Below are 8,171 nucleotides of genomic sequence, written 5' to 3'. Positions count from 1 at the left end.
GAGGATGAGTGCAGCTCATTTTTCCACAGGGAAAGATGAGCAAAGTAACGGTCAGAAACGCAAGAATGGAGGGTCGTGTGAGGGTGCAGCTCTTCTGGCAGCGGCACATCTATTCCATCTGTTCCAGGAAAGGGGAAAGTTAGAAATCAGTCATTCCTTCATGCACATTCTCTCTATCCAGCAGGATCTAGTGCATCCCTCTCTTCTTTCCTCCCTCCGTCTGAACGGTGGAGATGGATGGACGGAGTGTGCAGGAGTCCTTGGCTGAACTGCAGAAGTGCTGACGTGGCGCCAAGCCCTCTAACAGCGTGATGACGCCTCGATCAGTCTCCACCATGCAGCTTCCCTCACACACACACACATTTATATGCATATGCACTCACAGCTGCATGCTTATAATGCCCAAAAACACATGCACGCTCATGTAGTCATGAACATATACGCAGGGAAGTGCACACCGCCATGCCTTATGTGCAGATTTATGTGCTCACACAGGCACTGAGGGCACAAAGCTCCTCTATCTCCATCTGTCTGTCTATCTGGTGACACCTTTATCACTCCACCCAGTCTCCTATATAATCAGCATCAGTCTCTATTGTCACACACTCACTCCAACCACCACCACCAGCAGCAGCACCGACTCTCATATCAAACGCACCCACACAGACACAAACACACCGGGGTCAGCTGAGTGATGTTGGAGTGTGTGTTTCTCTTCTGCCTGTGTTAAAGTGAGTCATCTATCCTTCCACAGCTTCATTACAACCTGCAAGGGCAAACACTATCTTTTTGCTCCCTCTGCCTCCCCAGATGGAGGGAGAGCGAGGTAGAGATATACAGTATATAGAAAGTGAAATCCCTCCCTCTTTATATCCACCCATCTCGCTCTTTCTCTCTCTTGTTCCCTCGTCTCTATATTTATCATCTGTCTCCATATCTATCGTCCTATTTCTTTCTGTTTTTTGGTTTTTTTTTACCCCCAATCGCACAATGTTTTGCTCTTACTCTCCCACCTCGCCTTCAGCAAGTGGCAGGATGGTTTAAGCAGCTGTGGTGCAAAACAGTAGACGGATGCACAGCAGTGATGTACAAGACTGCAAAATAGTGGCAGTGTGATATTTAGTTTTTATGCAAAATTGAAAAAAATGCAAGACTTTTCAGATGAGTTTGCAATTTGCAAAAAAATAAATCATTCTAGATGATGGGAGGGCTTTTGAAGGCAAGTACATCTGCATCTAAATTTTAAAAAAATACTCATTTGGAACCTTTTTCCATACAGTTTAACACTGGTAAAGGCATCTAAAGTTTTTTTTCTTAAGTGGTATTCAGATCTGACTTTGCACTTGTCATACAGAGCTGACTGTTCTGGTCATCTTTTTTTTCTCATTTCATTTTTTAAAAAGGTACAATATTTCATGATCATGCGTGATATCAGTATATATATCAGTATCACTTCAGTATATGTCAGCATTTTTTTCCCCCATACTTATTTCAGTAATGCTTTGGACACATATCTTATTGCTTTTCTGCTCATCGGGCACTGCATTTCATATGCCATTTTGTTATTCTGAGAAACATCTGGAACAAGAATTTCTGTCTCGATTAATATAGTTTTTTAAATCTTATATCATTACCCCAAATGATAAATATATTTTAAACAATTGCTGTACTTTCACATTTAAATAAACAAAGCTCACTTCCATGTTGTGCCACTTTCCTGCTAATGTGAAACTCTACAGCAAAATAAGGCTTAAAATAATCTAGAGGCAAAATAAGAATACAATTGTACTCTGAAAACCTCACTTGCTCAACATTCTACTGATAATACACCACAATTTTCCAATGTTCCCTAAACACCTCACATGCTAGCAGTAGTAGATGCTAGCTAGGTAGCTGTGCACAGAGAAGCCTCTAGTCTCCACTCAGGTGTGTTACCAGAAAATGTGTTTCAAAAAAGTAAAATAAGGCATTTTAATACCAGATTAACCCAAAATGAAACCATGTGATTTCATCTACATGAGCTGCTGTGCATCTTAACCCTTTAAGCTGCAGTCAATTCCAGCCATTTTCAGTACAAAAACATTGCTAATATTCTATTTTTCAATTAAAAAAATGACAAAAAATACAGGGAATACTGGATGCGCATCGCGAGGTGCATTTCCTTGAAAACGACCGATTCGTGGATTTTATACCGACTTCAGGACGTGTTTTGGACAAAATAGTTTACTGGCTTGTGTTGTCTGGATGTCCAAGGTTGGATTATGGCCGTTTTTTGTGGAATATTTTTTTCTGTGTGTAATAATGAACCCGGAAATGTGAGTCGCGCTGTGTGCGTTAAAGCCGCGTATAGAGAACGGATGAATGGATATTCGTTTTTGTCGGACAAATGTGTTTTTCTCACCCGCTGTGGTAATCACATCTGAAAGTGGTTTATACCGGCGGATTCATGAGACTCTAAGCTTTCCATCGGCGTATAGTGTTTGTATAATCGCGTTTGCAGCCTTCGGACATTCTTGAAATTCCTATGCAAATTAATAAGTGTACTGCCGGCGGTACACTGAAGTTTAAGGGGTTAATGTTATATTCATTTAATTTGATGAAGACAAAATCATCATCTTGGTTAGTAATCCACTGATTGTGCGGCTATGCAACTGACTTTGCACTTCTTTGTTGCAACCAAATCTTCATTTCCTGTGTTTTTCGACTGGCTCCGACAACAACCTCTGTGTCTTGTAAATACATTTTAAAAATGTGCACCCAAGAACCCTTAAATGGGATTAAATTCTGTTCTATCAGACACTTCTCTTGTAAATTAATGATAGAAAATAAAAGTTTGTGTTTGGGTTATTCTGCCTTTTTTTTTTTTGCATTGTACTTGCTGCAGTGTGACTGTTGCACATGAGCACAATGCAGTTTTGATTCTGAAACAACACATTAAGCAGGAAATACAATGCTATAACCAAAAGTATAGACACACTCTTATCCAGATGGTTTTTGTTTGAGGCATTTTTCATGGTTAAATCAAAGCATACACTATCACTGAAGCAAGAAAAAAAAAAATCATACTATGGATCATTTTGTGCCTCCAACTTTTGCTAGCAACAGTTTCTGGAAGGTCTTTCTCAGCTTCAGCGTGAAAGTACACCGAGGTATGGTTTTCTAAGGTTCAAGTTGAAGGAGAACTCTGCTGGCCTGCAGATAGCGATGCCTCAGCCCCCAGCAGAGCGTGGGCTGATGTAGCTGCACATTAACGGCCTTATTTTTGGAAGAAAACACTACACACGGGTGTAACGTTCAGGTGTTCACATATAGACGTAACATAAATGCAGACATGCAAGGCAGGAAACACATTGCGTAGGGAAAAGGTCACGTCTCCATAGTATCGGAGGACAGAAAGGCAGAGAGAGTGAAGCATATGAAAGAAATTTGTTGCTACCTGCCTCTCAGCTCAGACAGAGAGCTGGTAGAAAGCCTTGGTTTTTGAGGCCCTACAGAAAGCATGAATAATACATGGCTAAAACCTCTTATTCTCTAAATTTTAAATGGCTAGCTGTTGTCAAAAATAACTTGATCTGTGTAGCATTAGTCGACTCGCACGCAACAGAGTGGCTTCTGGGTGCTGTAGGAAAGGCAGGAGTTCAGCAGATTTCCAACTTTCTCATTTACTCTTCATGACTTATCAAGACAGAAAACCCACTCAGACATCTTATAGGCGCATTTTCATTAAAGGATTTTTACAAAAGTAAATGTTGTGATGCCTCAGTAAAAGAGATACTTTAGCGATTGGTTTTTCGCACATCACAGACTTTAACTGGAACCTCAAAAAAGACACAAAACAGCCTGACTCACCAAAAGGTAGAAACAGGATTTAAGTCTTGGACTCCCTCTGCTGGTTCATGTGGCAGCAGACTGAATCTCTCAGTGGGATCAGAAAGCTTTGCCTCCCTGTGGAAGATTATTGAAAGTTGTTAGAAAAGAGACTTCAGCCAAAAAACACACGCAAAAAACTGTATCTGGAGGAGCAATGTGGATTTTGCCCTTAGAATAAACAGGTCAGTGCTGAACTCCAAGCAGTTTCTGGGTATTTTTCAGAGTTTTACACACTGTTGGCTCATTTTTTACTGCAATATAAAGTCCTGCACCTTTATGTAAACAGAACAACCATGACTTGAAGGATAGAATGCTCAAAAATGTGCTTTGTGAAATTAAACAAAGCAATAATGATATAAATTGCACAAAAAAAAGCCAAATAAAAGTTGCAGTTCTTGAATTACTAGTTTACAAAAAAATTAAAATCCTGGAATCAATATGTACGACAAAAACTACACATATCTACCCATTTACATATTTACAGCCTCTACATGCCGTTTCACCATGCTGAATGCATCTTCTAACAACTTGCTCCTCCATTTTTGAGCCTTGTTGCATTTATTTTATTGCCTAAATGTGTTATATTTTCCCTTTGGCTTCTAATTTGTTCCCATATTTGTCTACAGTTTCATCTAAAAGTTGGATTTATTGCCGCACGACGTGTTTTGTTGCACCTTTGGCAATTATGTCTTTTGATTCAACTGTTAGTTTTTACAAGACTGGTTTACTTTTAGGTGGCTTTTTAAGTAGAGCTAAATTGATTTTGATGAAATATCATGACTTCAACCTCAGATTTAGTTGAACTTCAAGACCCATTAGCTTCTTGTTATGATAAATGATCGCATTTTTTTTGCTTTTTCTTTCCCCAATACAAGATGCTTTCCAAGCCTGTTCATGGGATTTTGGGGGTTCTGAGGGTTAAACCTTTCTAGTTACTGCACAGAAAACACATCTTTATGCATTTTGTTAAGGAAAACACAGACACAAGCATAGTTCAGCTACAAGTTTGAGAGTCAAAAACAACTGGTTATAAGTTTCCCATTGATTCCTCCCCAAGGTGTCTTATCCCAACAGCTGCAGACAGCCTCATTACTCTAAAAGACAACCTTATGGACAGTAAGGACTGATAAAGCCAGATCAATGCTACTGATCAGTTCTCACCTTAGTATGGATAAGAACGCAGAAAGGGCACTCTCATTCAAGCTTTCAAATAGTCTTTTAAACCAACAGCGAAGCAACTTACAGGGTGGGATGTAATTATTCTGTTTTCCTCAGTTAAAAAAAGAACCTCAGTTATAGTGAATTAATGGTCCCTATAGTTGAACTGTTTAAGCATTTTGGCCGCACAGTTGAAGGAGATCGTCTCTAAGAACAGTTTGTACAGTGTGCGGCTTTAATGCTCATTAAACGCCACCAAACCATGAACAGAAGAAAAACAGAAATGCACTTTTTATCAACTACACCACTAACAAGGTAAAAATGTGAAGTTTGCTTTGTTTAAATGTAGAACCAGAAAAAAGTCCAGTTTCTTTAAATCATAAGAGGTTATTCAGCTTCGGCTTTATCCCCCTGAAGTGGCTCAACGTCACCTTCAGCTGCAAATAATCAGCCTCAGCAGTCTTTATGCGGCTTCTGATGGCTTCATTTATGGCAAGAAGCCATTTGAAGCTTATTTTTTGCACATTTAACTTTAACTTGCACTTGAAGTTTTGGATGTATTTTATTGTATTCAATATTTAAAAAAAAAAAAACTAGTAGTAGATTTTTGATATAGTGTTTTATTTAGCTGTTGCATGTCAGATCAATGCAAGTTGCCTGTTTTGTGATACATAAACAGCTGCAAAAATGTCATTTTCCCCCAGGATGAATAAAACACAGCAGCTTTAATTGCATATTTTGAAGCTCAACTTTAAGTCAACATGGAAGAGAAAAGTATATAACTGCTCAGTTTGCTAGTGAAGATCTTGAAATTAAATGCTAGATTACAAGTAAAAGTCTTGCATTAGAAAATTCTGCTAAGTGAAGTTACATAGTAGCAAAATGTAGTAAAAAAGTAATTTTCAATTTTGCTCTATATGGCATCGTTAAATTATTATAGTGAAGCATTATTTTGTTAGCAGTATGTTACTGTTGAAGCTGCAGGTGGAGCTGCTTTGAACTAGTTTAAATCCAGTTTTACAATAAGTCCAAGCAAACATGGAAATGCCAAAAATTGCAGTTTGCAAATGGCCACATGAGGCTGTCTGAAAGAGTGTCTAAATTTACAGCAGAAAAAAAAAAAACATGTTTACAGCCTGGTACAATCAAATATTTTCATGTCCATAGCTCATTTCTGTGTTCATTACAAGTGTACAGGGGAAGAAATGTCTTACAACTCACCTGTTTAAACTATATCAAGGCTTGAGGTTGTTAGTACTTCTGTTGTTTTATCTGGCACTGTATTGATTAATTTTATGAATCTTTTACAGTGTTTAACAGTTCCTCTTCATGCCCTGTCAGTAAAACACTTTGAAATCTCTTTTTTTAAATGGTTCTACATAAATAGCTATTTTTAATATTAGAGTTATACATATTTAAGGGTGTGGCAGCTCTGAATAAGGGGTTGACACCACTGATGGACAGTCAAAGTGCTATAAGTGTTTGCATGGTCAGCCTCAACTCGCTCCATCTATTTGTTCATTTTAGGATTAGATATGAATTTGCAGTCAGGAAGTGCCAAAATTGCAATGGCTGGAGCCGACATAATGACCCTGCATTGCATGTCACCTACCCTTTCCCTTCCAGTCCATACTACAAAATACAGATTGCTTCATGCAGTATTCGTACAGCTGGAACATACTACTTCATCATAGCATTGCTCCTGAAGCTTTGACCATCTTGCACATATGTCCATTACAATCTGTAGTGTGAAAAAAAACATTTATGCAGAGGACTGTGGGACAGAATGGGCAAAAGCTGGCATGCGACTAGCAAAATGCAAGCAGATGAAGCACAGCATCCTGATATTTTTGGCATATTACATTTGACACACTAAGTATTGGGACAGTAAATGTGTATCTAGTATGCTATAATGTATGCTAGTTTGGATATCAGAACTCATCCTATGTTTTAAATATGGAAGACCATTGTCATCCAGGTTGCTCAGTCCCTCACCACAATGAAAACAAACCACTGAATCCGGCCAAAAAATGCAGGATTGTAACATTTTTGTACTCACTTGTCATCATTGTGCCTCAAAGTTGTGAAGCAGTTTATTGTGCATCTCATAACAGAGACAGCTGTCACTGGAGCCCAGGAGAACACCTGAAAAGCATTCTGTGACAGCTATAGTGCTGCCTGGAATAAAGTTTTACTTCTTTTCACTTATCTTTATATCTGTATATGATTATTTAACACAAATGAATAGCTACCAGTTGCTGCCCCACAACAGGCCTTAGACTTAGCAGTCTGCTATCTGCAACATGTTAACCCACCATTTTTGCTTTTGGCACATGCTAATTTTCATCAAAAAAACTATTTCAATAAATTTCCCATGCAGTTGCAAGTAGTCCAAGTTAGACCTGTTGATAGAGGACAGTTTGACAACCCTGTATGCATGGTTTTGCTCATTTTTGGTGAGATTTTGAATCATTTAGAGGCTAAAAAGTGACTTTTTGTGGAACTGTTAACAACTCAGACATCTTAAATATAAGCATGACAGAATACTGCTTTGCGTAAGAAGCCAAAAAGTTTGGAAACTTGTTGTAAGCTGAGAGTTTTAGCATGGGACAGAGTGAGGAATGATTAAAAGAATTATTTATTACCACAGTCTCTGATGAGGGTGATGAAGGCTTGAAGGGATTCCTGTTGGAAGAGGAGCTCAGTCCAGGTGAGAAACCAGGAAGACAGGAGAGTGGAGGTGTTGAGGCAGGCTGGTAGAGGTGGTGGGTGAAGCATGAGGTGGAAAATATGGCTTGACTGACCACACAAAGGCTGTAGGAGCCGAGTGTGGACATCTGGAGGAGAAGATGGATTCTGTTTGAAGTTCGGTGTTCGGGTTACTTAGAGGCTTGAACCTGAAGCTCATGAGGCTGCAGTTCTAGTTCTAGCAATTAAATTAGAACAAAACAACTCTTAGCTGGAGCACAGCTAGCTGAGGCAATACTAGCACCTGAGTTAACAGGAGAAACTGGCAGAGAAAGAACTGGAGCAGGTTTATATGCTGCAGGCGGCTGATTGGATGACGACACAGGTGTGTCTGATGAGTGTCAGCAGGTGAAATCAGGTCAGTCACACCCGAATAATTTTGGGTGGAACATTTT

Source organism: Acanthochromis polyacanthus, chromosome 12 (genome assembly GCF_021347895.1).
Source record: "Acanthochromis polyacanthus isolate Apoly-LR-REF ecotype Palm Island chromosome 12, KAUST_Apoly_ChrSc, whole genome shotgun sequence".
NCBI classification, from domain to species: Eukaryota; Metazoa; Chordata; class Actinopteri; family Pomacentridae; genus Acanthochromis; species Acanthochromis polyacanthus.
Note: the sequence above shows the minus strand (reverse complement) of the source record.